The 14,616-nt window shown below is 33.5% G+C and overlaps 1 long non-coding RNA gene across 1 annotated transcript; it reads right to left on the bottom strand.

Moving 5' to 3' along the window:
* Positions 1–1,288: 1,288 nt before the first annotated feature.
* On the bottom strand, positions 1,289–12,752 carry LOC133780389 (uncharacterized). The gene is made up of 4 exons (XR_009869280.1): positions 12,495–12,752; positions 12,363–12,413; positions 12,199–12,280; positions 1,289–1,471 (listed from the first exon to the last, which is right to left on the bottom strand). It is a non-coding gene; the product is annotated as an uncharacterized LOC133780389 (long non-coding RNA).
* Positions 12,753–14,616: the final 1,864 nt, after the last annotated feature.

A 14,616-nucleotide genomic window follows, 5' to 3' on the forward strand; every position in this document is an offset into this window, starting at 1 on the left:
TCTTAAATAATTTTTTTAAATGGCATGGTAGGTCAGTTTTACGAGAACTGGCCTACCATGTCATTATACAAATATATTATTAAAGACAGTCTAATTTGATTTTACATTATTTGAATTTTATAATATATTAATTTATTTAAAATATATATATACATATAATTTATTTTGGGTATGAAATACGTATAAAAAAATATAAATTTATCAATATTAAATATTTAATTTTTGTGAAATATAAATAAATAAATTAATTAAATAATTATTTGTAATTACAAAAATTTAATTTAATTTTATAAATAAGAAAATATTTTAATTGAATAGTATTTATGATTTAAAATAAAAAACTTTATAAAATTAATTTAGAGTATCTATTTAATAATTTTTTTAATTGGCATTGCAGGTTAGTTGTGTGGGAAATGACTTCTAATGTGACACGGTAAGTCAATTGTGGGAAATGACTTTTCATGTGACATGGTAGGTCAGTTTTGGGAAATGACTTCTCACGTTACATGGTAAGTCGGTTATGTGGGAACAGACATACCATGTCATTATAAAAATATATTATTAAAGATACTCTAATTTGTTTTACATTATTGGAATTTTATAATATATTAATTTAATTAAGCAATATATATATTTTAATTGGGTATTAAATAAGTATAAAAAAATATATACTATTAAATATTACATATATTATAATTTTTGAAATGTTAATAAATGAATTAATTATTGATAATAAAAAATTAATTTAATTTTTATAAATAGGAAAATATTTGAATTTAATAGTATTTATAATTTAAAATAAAAAAAACTTTATAAAATAATTTAGAGTATCTATTTAATAATTTTTTTAAATGACATGGTAGGTCGTTTGTGTGAGAAATGACTTCTCCTGTAACATGGTAGGTCGGTTGTCGAAAATGACTTCTCATGTGAGATGGTAGATCGGTTGTGTGGGAACAAACATATCATGTCATTTTAAAAATATATTATTAAAGATACTCTAATTCGATTTTACATTATTAAAATGTTAAAATATATCATTTTATTTAAATAATACATATATGTAATTTAATTGGGTATATATATGAAATAAGTATACAAATATATATATTTATATACACATATACTTATTAATATTAGATATGTTATAATTGTTGAATAATTTAATTAATTAATTATTTGTAATTTATTACACAGAAGAAAATATTATAATTTAAATTATTTTTTTTTTTCAAATTTTAAAATTAAATTAAAAAAATTACATATTTATAAAGGTATATATCCAAATATTTTTAAGTTGTCCCCCGCTTCACTATATATCCATGCTGATTCCTTTTCTTCTTCTTCTTCTTCTTCTTCATTCTACCAGTGACCCAAACAGCCCATTCGTCCTCAACTCCGGCAACATCCTCTCCGTTCTGAACTCCACGTGACAACCTCAACTTCGCCATTCCTCGTTGAAGCTCACTGTCTTTTTCAAACAAAGGTTAGTCACGTTTTACAAATTTGTTTTTCATATAATGTTTGGAAGAAACAAAAATACAATTAAAGTAACCAACTCAAGACCAAAAAATTCACAATACGTGAATATATATATATATGTTAGAACTGTGTAGCTCATGTTAGTTACGTTCTGTTATAACTGAATTATACCGCTGATGTCATCAGTCGGTTTATGTAACAACCTCTCTTTTCTGTGTAATACATTCATATATATAGTGAACACTTCAGCTTCTTCATCATTGATGAGAAGCATAATTCATTTACTCACGATTCTCTTCATTTACTGATTCATTTTCTCTCTCAGTTTATCAAAGCTTCTCAGCTCTCACATGGTATCAGAGCCAATAACCTAGCGGGCATTCGATCCACACCGATCGAAAAAAAGTGAGCCAAGCCGCATGAGATCCGCATAGTGCAAAAAGACACTTGAGATCTGAGATCCGCATAGTGCGAAAAGACACTTGAGATCCAAAAAGAATAAGCGAGCTGAAAAAAAAAACGGGCCACTTGTGATCAGGTGATTCAAGATTGGTGAGCGAAAAATCGCCACCATCTTGAGGGGGATATTAGACTATTGTGTCCCACATGGAATAAGTGTAAGAATATTGAACCATTAATAAGAACATGTGTAACTCCATTAATCACCAATTGGTTTTTAGATGGAGCCTCATGATTCTTGTCATGGTATCATAAGCCTCATGATGAGAAGCATAATTCATTTACTCACGATTCTCTTCATTTACTGATTCATTTTCTCTCTCAGTTTATCAAAGCTTCTCAGCTCTCACATGGTATCAGTCGACTCCACAATGGCTACCGATGGCTCCAACAATCCTGTCGCTCAAGCTGATGCTCCACCTGTTCCACCACCGCCAATGGTAGCTCCGGCGATCGATCCTGTTGGCCTCCCCAACAATCATCTTCTTCCGCTTCATCTCCGTCTGGATCGGACGAATTATTCCTATTGGCGCGCTCTAGTTCTTGCAGCTGCCAAAGCTTACAATGTTGATGCCTATATTCTTGGCACTTCACCTCCTCCGCCGATGAATCTTGCAGGTAACATTCCTAATCCAGCATATCTTCAATGGAATAGACTAGACCAGTTTCTGATGCACTGGTTAATGAATTCGGTCTCTGATGTTATGCTTGGACATGTTATTCATTGCCGCACCTCCGCCGAGATCTGGAACGTCTTCGCTAGTTTGTTCGTCACCAGATCTAAGGCTCGTGTGCTTCAGATTCGTGGATTGCTCCAATCGACGAAGAAAGGATCGTCCTCCGTGGATGAATATATCCTACAAATGAAGCAATATGCTGATATTCTCACTCAAGCAGGTGAACCAATCAGTGATGATAGCCTCTGTCTCTATATACTCGGCGGCCTTGGACCTGAGTTTGAGGCAACGGTGGTCAATCTCACCAACAGATCTGAGCCTCTTAGCATTCAAGAACTTCAATTCAGTTTACACAGCCAGGAGATGCGTCTTCAACATCAACTGGCTAATTCTTCTGTGGACACTATTCAAGCTAATCTAGCTACTCTGTCTCTTCGTGGATCTGGACGTTCGTTCAATCGTGGATCTTGGCCTCCTTCGCGTGGTGGCAGATCTAATTACAATGGACGGAATCCTGGCCGATCTCGCCTTATCTGTCAAGTTTGTGGTCGCCATGTTCATTCGGCCATCAAATGTTATCATCGCTATGACTCCAATTACAGTTCTGATCCACCTTCACCTTCCACAACCACTGTCAATAACACTGAAAGTCCCCAGGCCTTTATTACTGAATCGAATGCTAATGACTCCAACACAAATGCTTGGTATCTGGATACTGGTGCTACGAACCACATGGCCACTGATCCTGCATTGCTTTCTCAAAAGGCTGACTACAAAGGGAAAGCAAAGGTTCTTGTAGGTAATGGCTCTTCTATACCTATACTACACACTGGATACGATTCCTTACATACTTTTGATCGCAACAAATCATTAATCCTAAAGGATATTTTGCATGTTCCAAGTCTAACGAAAAATCTGTTGAGTATATCTCAGTTTACTGCTGACAATAATGTGATTTTGGAGTTTGATTCCTCTTGTTGCCTCATTAAGGACAAGATTTCGAGGCAGGTCCTTCTCACAGGCACTATTCGTGAAGGTCTTTATCAACTCCAACTATCTGATCATGTCTCTTCCTCGAATAAAAGCTCCAGTGGCTTGCTAAATAAGGTGGCGTATAACTGTACCACAGATAGCAATCCTGTACCTTCCGGGAGCAATGTTGCTGCTGTTTGGCACCAAAGACTTGGCCACCCCTCTTTACCTGTATTAACCAAGGCACTGTCTCTCATTTCACCTTCAAGCAAATGTAATACAATCAGTTTTTGTGATGCTTGCCAAATAGGCAAGATGCATCAATTTTCTTTCAAACCGACTAGCAATAAAACTACTTCTCCTTTTGAGCTTGTTCACAGTGATGTTTAGGGTCCATCGTTTTATCCTTCCATGCATGGCTATAAATACTATCTCAGCTTTGTGGATGATTACTCTAACTATGTCTGGCTTTTTCCAATGCAAGCTAAATCTGAAGTGTGCCATCTGTTCAAATCTTTTAATGCTTACGTTGAACGAAAATTTGAGGTGAAAATTAAGAGTATTCAGACAGATTTAGGTGCTGAGTTCAAACCATTATACATGTTGTTTCAACAACTTGGTATTAACGTAGACACTCTTGTCCCCATACTCATCAACAGATGGGTCGAGTGGAATGCAAGCATCGACACGTGGTTGATACCGGCCTCACTATGTTAGCTCAAGCTCATATTCCCTTATCATTTTGGTGTGAAGTGTTTACATCAGCTGCCTATCTGATCAATCGCCTGCCCACACCTCAGCTTGAGTTCTTGTCTCCATTTGAGGTTCTTCATCACATTCCACCTGACTACTCGATGCTCAAGGTATTTGGCTCTTCATGCTTTCCTTTATTACGACCGTATAATGATCATAAGGTTGCATTTAGATCTGCCAAATGTGTCTTTATTGGATATTGTCTAAATCAGAAGGGGTATCGATGTCTTCATCCCAGTGGGAAAGTTTATACATCACGGAGTGTTCGGTTCAATGAACTTGAATTCCCATATCCTTCCTTATTTTCCACAAACCCAGCTCCTACCCCACCTGTAAACCATTATATCCATATTGATGCCTATAAACTCCCTGTACCCGACCCTCCTATACCACCTTTACCAGATACACCTCCTTTATCCCCAACTTCCTTGACCCCATCATCCTCTTCTACTTCTTCCATACCCTCTCCTATATTACCTCCAAACCAAATACCTATTGACCACCTCGAAATACATCCTCCCATTCCACCTAATAATACCAACACTCACTTCATGATTACGAGGTCCAAACATGGCATTCATAAACCTCGTGTTTTTCATGCGGAACTATCCCCCGATGATACCCCTGCTACAGCTAAACAGGCTTTAGCTATTCCTCACTGGCATGCTGCCATGCAAAGTGAGTTTGATGCCTTACAACGTAATCAAACATGGACGTTGGTACCTCCGCCTCCTGACACTCCGATTGTTTCTAACAAGTGGATATTTCGCGTAAAGCAGAATGCGGATGGTTCTCTCAATCGTTACAAAGCCAGACTTGTTGCTCGTGGGTTTGAACAAACCGAGGGCCGTGATTATTTCGAGACGTACAGTCCCGTAGTTAAGCCATGCACGATTCTACCATTTTTTCTCTTGCTACTATGTTTCACTGGGATGTTCAGCATGTTGACGTCAATAACGCCTTCCTCAATGGTGATTTGAATGAGACAGTCTATATGGTTCAACCCAAAGGGTTTGTCAACTCTCAGTTTCCTGATCACGTTTGCAAACTTCGTAAAGCACTCTACGGTCTGAAACAGGCGCCACGTGCTTGGTTCGAAAAACTTAAGGACAGCCTGCTTCATTGGGGTTTTGCTCACTCCAAATCTGACTCCAGCCTGTTTATCTCTCACAAGAATGGTTGTCTATTATTGCTTCTTATTTACGTGGATGACATTCTCATCACTGGACATAATCCTGATGATATTCAGAGTCTTATTCGCATGTTGCATCAGAAGTTTGCTCTCAAAGTGCTCGGACCTATTACTTTCTTTCTTGGCTTCGAAGTTCACAAGGATAGCACTGGTCTCTACATTAATCAACGCAAGTATATCGTTGATCTTCTTACGCGCACCAACATGCTTGAAGCCAAAGCTCAACCAACCCCGATGTGTCCTAGCACCAAACTTAGTTCTCAGTTTGGTGAACTATTGGAGAATTCGTTTCTCTATCGTAGCACTATTGGAGCATTACAGTATCTTACGTTGACCAGGCCTGATATTGCCTTTTCTGTCAACAAATTGAGCCAATACCTCAAATCTCCTACCACTGCTCATTGGGCTGCATGCAAGCGCATATTACGTTACCTAGTTGGTACATCGTCGCTTGGTCTCCATTTTAAGCCTTCTTCAGTCTTGGATCTTCAGGCTTTTACGGATGTGGACTGGGCAGGGTGCTTCGATGATCGGAAATCCACTTCTGGTTTTTGCATTTATCTTGGTGGCAACCTCATCAGCTGGTCCTCCAAGAAACAACCAGTGATTGCTCGTTCCAGCACCGAAGCTGAGTATCGATCTCTTGCGCTTGCCACGGCTGAGATCATTTGGTTGCAGTCTCTTCTCTCTGAACTGCATTTGTCTATCTCCTCCACTCCGATCGTCTGGTGTGATAATGTTAGTGCTCAATCTCTTGCTTCTAATCCTGTTTTGCATGCAAGGACTAAGCATATCGAGATAGACTTGCATTTCGTGCGCGATCGTGTGCTTGCTAAGCTTCTTGAAGTTCGCTATATTGATTCTCCATCTCAAATAGCCGATTTGTTCACTAAGCCTTTACACATTACTCAGTTCTTGTTCTTATTAGCCAAGTTAACTCTTTCTCAACCGAGTGTAACTTGAGGGGGGGTGTTAGAACTGTGTAGCTCATGTTAGTTACGTTCTGTTATAACTGAATTATACCGCTGATGTCATCAGTCGGTTTATGTAACAACCTCTCTTTTCTGTGTAATACATTCATATATATAGTGAACACTTCAGCTTCTTCATCATTGATGAGAAGCATAATTTATTTACTCACGATTCTCTTCATTTACTGATTCATTTTCTCTCTCAGTTTATCAAAGCTTCTCAGCTCTCACAATATATATATATATATTTTGCAGGTACCATTTTCACACGAAATTCAAATCATCTCATTTTCTTGCGTCTTGCCCAAGTACCATTTTCACATCTTTCTTATGTATATATACTCAAGCTTGTCATCATACATACATACATACATATATATATATTTGCAGGTCTAATGGGTTGTGTCTACACCAAACACGTTTTTCTATAATACATGAACTTAACACTATTGAAAAAGTGTTATATTTTATTTTATTTTTTAAAAAAAAAAAAAGAGAAAAAGAAAGCGCTCCAGCAAACCTTCCGCGGTAGAACAAAATTTTGGCGCGGCTAACATCATATTTTAATTTTTAGACTCAAAAGACTTTATTTCTTTCTTTCTTTCTTAGAGCAGCGCTTGGTCAAGCCCACTCTCTTTGTCTTGTCGATCCAAGTCTGTATATTTCTTCTCACTCTCTCTTTCTCATATTCGATTCAATCTCTCTTAGTTTGGCACAGTGTGATAGTTAAGTTTATTTTTATGTTTTGGGTTTATGGCTTTTGCTCCATCCATCCGCAATATATATGTGTGCTTTAAATTTGAATAAATCTATTTTTGTATTAGTATCTCCACTTAAACTTCCCTATGGGTAATTTTTAGAGTTGTTCTGTTTTGATATATAATGCTTTGTTTTGGTCTTCCACTCCAACTGTTTGTTGGTTGGTTTAGCTGGGTTACTAATAAGCAAGTGGATTAATTGTATTTATATTGAATCGGACAGAAGAGCCCTAGTGGTGATTATCATTTTTTTTATTTTAGTGTTTTGATATATTTCTTCATGTGTAGTAAGTATTGGCAATCAGAGTTGGGTTCGTCTATTTAAAAAAACAGAGTGAACTAGCCTATATATTTAATCAAAATTCGTACTTGAGCTGAATTAAATAAATTAATGTAATATTCTTTTACCCATGAATGGTTGCATCGCATTAGGCAAATGTTAAAAATTTATTTTCTTATATATATGATTATGAATGACATTTAACTTGCAACAACATTTAAATTTATCTATATTATCTATATTTCTGTTTAAACTTGTTAAAGTAGATACACATTGTCACTGCCAAACTAAATATAGATGTAATAGATATTATATATATATATATATCAGTCCAATAAATGAAAGATATCTAAAGGCCTCCTCTGTTTGAACATAGATTTAAACTCAAATTAAAAACTATAAATTATTAATTTTCATGTGGAGGAATAAGAGGCAATCAATGATGGAGCTTATATCATATATTTTCAAAGGGATTGTCAAAAGTATTTGATGGCCTCAAATTTCCACATGGTAAGAGTATTGTTCCATTACAATGAAAGTCAGAGAGAGTTTACACAAAATTGATTTTACAATATAAGTGTCTCTCTCCCTCACCTTTTCCTTGTGTTTCTATATAGTTTGTTGTGATTAATCTTGAATGATTACTATTATTAATTAATTAAGTCGTCAATCATTCTAATCATTGAGTTGTTTGAGCTGCTTGCTTTGTCTGGCATGTTGATAGACTAGACTGAAATTCTCTAAAAATGAGCCAGTTAGCTACATCTATAAATATGTTTCTATATGTAGAGTAATAATGTATTTATTATCCACTATCAATAGTAATATTTCTCCATTTATAATTTTGTATGTATACCTTACAAACTTAATAGTTAATATCTAATAGTGTAGAAATGTTTTCTGTAACTGTTTAACTATTTATTTAAAGCATGCATATGCCAGTAATGAATCTTGAAGCATTTATATATGTCATTATACTAGCAGTGGCTGCTTAGTTATGGACAAAATCAAGAATGTTGAGGGATTATATTGTCTTCATTACATTGTCTTCTAATAATTTGTAAGTCGCCAGTTTATTAATTAGTTAGAACTACTATATATATATATATGTTCTTTTGTGATCTAAGCATATTCACGCTTATGTTATATATATATATATAGCAATATTTAAGGTATTAATTTAATTTTGTAGGTTGTGGATGAAAATATTAGTAAGGAGCATTGTAAAGTGAATTGAATAATTTGCTGATTATTATAAATTGCAAGAGGTACGTATGTTTTCTTATTTTTTTTAAACATTATTATACAAATATTAGAGGATTTTGAATATCTTAAAAATTCATTCGTAGTGAAGTAGGTTCTGAGATTAAAATTGTGTGTTGTGATGATAATAGAAGGTTGAAAACTTGTGTGTTTTAGTGAAGTAGATTATGAGAAATTCATTTGTATGTTGCAGAGGTATAAGGAAGAAATTTATTGTGTTGTATGCTGCAGATGGATAGGTCACTATTATAAGGATGAGGCCATGGAAATTATAATGTTTTGGTTGCCCTGATAACTGCAATTAGAGTATTGTTAATCTTACATTTATTATTATTATTATTATTATTATTATTATCTATGCTTTTGCAAAGAAAGTCATGCATATCTTGATGATCGTCATGGCTCTATTATTATTATCCGGCTTTGTAGTGAAGTGATGAGGTTACAATTAATTGCATGGGAAAATCATTGTTTTTATATGGAAGAAAGAACAAGTTTTCAGTTCTGTAACTATACAAATATAGAATTCATTTTCTTATTACCATTAATGTCTCATATACATCATACAACTTTTAGAAGATTCAAATGCCAATTGCATGGTCTATATATGTGGTTAGACTATTACACTTGTCAATTCAATAGTACTTTTGAAGACTTCTTTGAGCACTTCCCTATATATAATCCATTTATTCTGTTATTAATTAATAATAAGCTTAGTATTAATAGATATGAGACTTTATTTCTGATTGAAATTTAACTCTCTTAGTTCACATGTCATTAATTAATATGTCAACATTTTCAAAAGTTGTTTCACCTATTTTTTATATGTAATATGTTGAATTAATTATTGTATGTCCATTCTTTGAAGCACAAAACACGTAGAATTAATTATTAAATGCATATGTATTTTTCTTATCCCAGTGGAGGATATTTGGTGAAGGCTTCTATGTTTCGACAAATTTTCATGTTTTATAACACATATTTCTTTTATCTTTTGTTTATAATAATATACTTGGTGGCTACAAGAAGGGAAATGACATATTCTAAATTAAGTGCTTTGAACTTGTTGATGACATACTAATGTGTTAGAAACATATCTAGCTTTGATCTCTATCTTTTTGCTTACTTTTTCCTCTGTACTCTTTGATATATTAATTACATTATACTTATGATGCTTCGACTTTGCGTGCATGGTAATTGAAGTAGGTACTTCTATGACGCACATTGTGCGCCGAACCAATATTTTATGTTTTGGCATTATCTCAGCCAAAGAGTCATGAAAATAATTTCCATAAATCATTTTATCTTCTCTTTCATATACTCAAAATAGTGCTAACAACATGAACCACATTATTCACATTTTGAACTTTTTTATTACTTTGCAGCTTGTTCAATGAAGGACATGAAGAATTGACACAATAAATGATTAGATTAATGTAAGTACGTGAATAATACATAGGCACAATATGTCACAGATTTGACGAGTACTACGTAGATTAACTCACTCTGTTAACTTAAATTTTTAAAGAGATGTATACTTGTATTGTTAACTTAGACATTCTACCATATATACACAGCTTTATTGTCTAACTATAGTAATAATTCTTATGGCCAGTTTAATTTGTTGTCTAACTATAGTTGCAATCCTTATACGAGTCAATTTTGCCTAAGTTACGACTCATTATTTTGGATATTTGGTTCAAATTCTAGTATTTTATATTACTGCAATCTTTGTTTTTCTTTGTTCTATTTGTTTGTGTAAAAAGCTTATTTTTTTTGGGCAAAATACACATTTTAATGAAAAAAAAATACAATAAGTCGGTTCTACTAAAACAGACATCTAATGCTAGCACCAGAGGTCGGTTGACAACCAACTTACCATGTTACACCAAAGGTCGGGTGACAACTGACTTACCATGTTTTACACAAAAGATGGTTGACAACCGACTTACCATATCATACACCAGAGGTCAGTTAACAACTGACTTACCATGTTTTACACCAGAGGTCGCTTTGGCACCAATCGACTTACTATGTTTTTACATCGTAAGTCACTTGGTATCCATGCATGGTTACCAAGTAAAAATTATATGTTTGAATAACAGACATATATTTGAACGTAAAAGTGCATTTGCATGCGACATGCATACGTGGAAGTGTTGTTAAAAAGTGACGTTAAAAACGATAATTTCTACATGCTCATTTATAACATTTTCAAGAAAATTCAGCAACATATTCTTTTACCATTATTTACTTAAGTCTCAAGGTTGATTAACTAATTCATTTAACCTCTTTAAATTTCTCATAAAATAATAATTACGTTTATTATCTTAAATCACTTAGAAACAACAAAAATAAAAATTATTTAGAAGTACTTATAAATTTCATGTTTCATTTAGAAAATAACATTTTCTTTTAAATTAATAAAATTACAAGATTAAGTGTGAGAAAATATAATTTTAAGTGTGAGAAAAATATATTTTCACATGTATTATTTAAGACTTAATTTATGTAAGTGTAAACCCATTACTTTTAAACAAAATAATTATTTTTAACTTAATAACATAAAGTTTCAGCAATTATTTATTTTGTTTAAAAAATCATAAGTGAATTTAAACCCATACATTTTCTCATTAAAAATAAAGAAAAACTGCACTTAATAATAATGTGAAAATTCATGATTACATTTTAAAAATATCAATTTAATATATACATAACTTAGGGAAATAATTTATTCAATATACTCACATTATTTATTTCATTTAAAAGACATTTCTTATTTTTAATCAAAACTTCTAACAACTATTTAATCACTCAAAAATCATAAACTTGGATTAAAAACTATATTTTCTTCATAAAATATATAAACAAAATTTGTAGGTATTAATTGAGTAAAATGTCATTTTAAATGTAAAATAAAACACCCTTTTATTTACATAAAATCAATATTTCATTATAGACATCAAATTATGCATTCAAATCATTGTCTTGCCAATTTACTCACCAATTATACATAAAAATCAGCAAGCATAATTCATCATAAAATTTATTTTTAATTCATGCTTCTCAAAACTCAAATATAATCTTCATGTATTACTAATATATCAATTTATAAAAGATTGAAGACAACATTTCATTTTACCAATTAACCTAGCATGTTCTTAATATGTATAAGTGACAAAATATAAAAACAACACAACATGCACCACATCCCATAGGCCGAAACCTTCATACATCAAACAAAACAACCCTTTAACCCAAAATTTGTAATATCAATCAACCAACAAATCAAAAGAGAACAAAACAATATACCATCATTCATAAAAAATATTCTCGAAACAACAAAAACGAAAAGATAAGAACAACCATAAGACAAAAAGGTTCCCGTTACCTCTCTTGCTAGAACTCAAGGACACGATAGTGACAAGAACCCAAACTATGGTCACCACTTGTTCAAGCCCAGGGTTTCGAAACTCACATAAAGAAAAGAAAAAAAATTGACCTTAGATTCAAGAAGAGGTAGAAATTAACATCACTATGAACCCAAATACTTACCCTAGGGATTTCGAACCCTAGCCTCCAATCTTCTTGAAACAAAATCCAAACCTATCATCACCATCGTTTTTTCTTGCTTAGAATCAAGATGTAGAGGAAACAAAATGTAATGCTATGAACCTTAACCCATACCTTAGGATCTATAGACTTGGCCTCTTCTTTCCTCTCCTTCTCTTCTCCTTCACGTTCTTCTTCTCTCCCTCTCTCTCTAGAACTCACGAGCTCTCCCTCTCCCTTCTCTCTAAGCACACGACAGCCACCAAGCCAAATGAGCCTTCAAGCTCTTTCTTATTTTCTATTTAAATGCCCCAATCATCAAAACCTAGCTAAGGAAAAGGTAATTATCATTTTCCATTATTTTTCCCAAATCAAAAATATAAATCAATTAATAATTATACTCAGCCAATCAATCCCTTTGATAATTGACAACACACTAATTCCTCTCTTGTCTTCCTTGGCTGTCCATGGCTAATAAAGGAAATTATGCTATTCTCGTAACTCTAGGGTCCTCCGACTTGGGGCTGGGTTATGACCCGTTTCTGTTGTATTTTAGGAAAAATTATATTTCACAAAAAATGTATATAATTTCAATAGCTTTCTAACGGTACCAGTTGTGTCTAAATCAAATATCTACAGCCCAAGTTATACTCGTTTTACTAAGGCTAGGTCCAGGGTTATGAGAATTCAAAAATGACAACTCTATCCCTTCTCACCATTTGTTTCCCAATTTTTTTTTTCTTGTGTGAACACAAGCCTTCTAGAGCCTTCTCTATTTATTTCCCTTTCTTTTTATTATCTTTTTAAATCCCTTCATTAAATAAAAAAAAATATACCAATAAATGGAAATTAATGAGTAGAAAAATATTGCATGCAAACCATGCACATGCACACACTCAATTGCTAAGGTGCATCTCTATCTACCATCCACCTTGGTGCATTCAATCAAAACACATTTTATTCACAAATTAAATTAATTAATAAATAAACAATTAACAATTATATTTACACAATTTCTACCAAACAATTCAAACAATAATAAAAATAATTTCCTAACACTTAACAATTAATAAAAAAAATTAAAGCACATAATTAATAAAATAAAAATAAAAATAAAAAAAAAGAATTTGGTGCGCTACAGAAGCGATTGGGGAAGTTGAGGACCTAGCGTTTGTAACTGACAGGCATGCAAGTATTACACATGCCTTGGAAACTATTTTCCCTGATGCCTATCACGGTGCTTGTACCACCACATTAGTATGAATGTGGTTGCTAAATTCAAGACTGATCATTGTCATGTGTTGATGTATAATGCGACATATGCTTTTAGGAAATTCGAGTTCCACGCTCACTTCGAAAAAATCAAATCTAAAGACCCAACTATTGCTCAATACCTAGAAGGCATGGGTTTTGATAAGTGGTCTCGTGCTCACTTTCATGGAAATATGTATGCCATTGTGAATTGTATTTTAATTTATGAAATCTTGTAAATGTACATTTCAATTAAATGCTAGTTTTCCTGGATACTAGGTATAATATAATGATAAGCAATCACGCTGAAAGTTTCAACAATAAGAGCTGGGACGCTAGGAGCTTTCCGATAACTACATTCGTCGAATTTATTCGCTTCACACTACAGTCCTAGTTCTGTGATAGGAGAGAAACTAGTGAGAAGACAACTACAATTCTTACACCGACCTATGAGAAAGATTTGGTGGATATGGCTGAGAAAGCTTGATTCTTGATCCCTTATGCAATAGAGAGGCATGAGTTCCATGTGTTAGATGGTGAGCTGAATGGTGAAGTCGACCTCCTAAATAAGACATGCACATGTGGTGTGTTTAAGCTTATTGGTATCCCATGTGTTCATGCACTATCTGGATCCCTTAAGAGAGGGGTGAACTTTTATTCTCTGTGTTCAGATTACTATAAAATTGAGACATGGAGGTCCTCTTACACATAATCTATATATTCTATTGGTAACGGGGAAGAGTGGATCATTCCACATGACATTATGACAATAAAAGTGAGAACACTTGCGTAAAAAAATCCAGTTGGTCGTCCAAAGAAGAAACAAGGTAGGCCTAAGAAGAAATGCCATCCTTCCAATGGAGAGAAAGTGGTTGTAGAACGCAAGTACATCATATGTGGAGGTCTAGGCCATAATAGGGCAACTTGTAAAGTTCGAGTTCGAAATTTATGGCATCGATGTTAAACTTTTTATTTGGGTACTAATGGTCTTTGTTAATCTTTTTAT

This window comes from Humulus lupulus, chromosome 5, assembly GCF_963169125.1.
Source record: "Humulus lupulus chromosome 5, drHumLupu1.1, whole genome shotgun sequence".
Taxonomy (NCBI): Eukaryota; Viridiplantae; Streptophyta; class Magnoliopsida; order Rosales; family Cannabaceae; genus Humulus; species Humulus lupulus.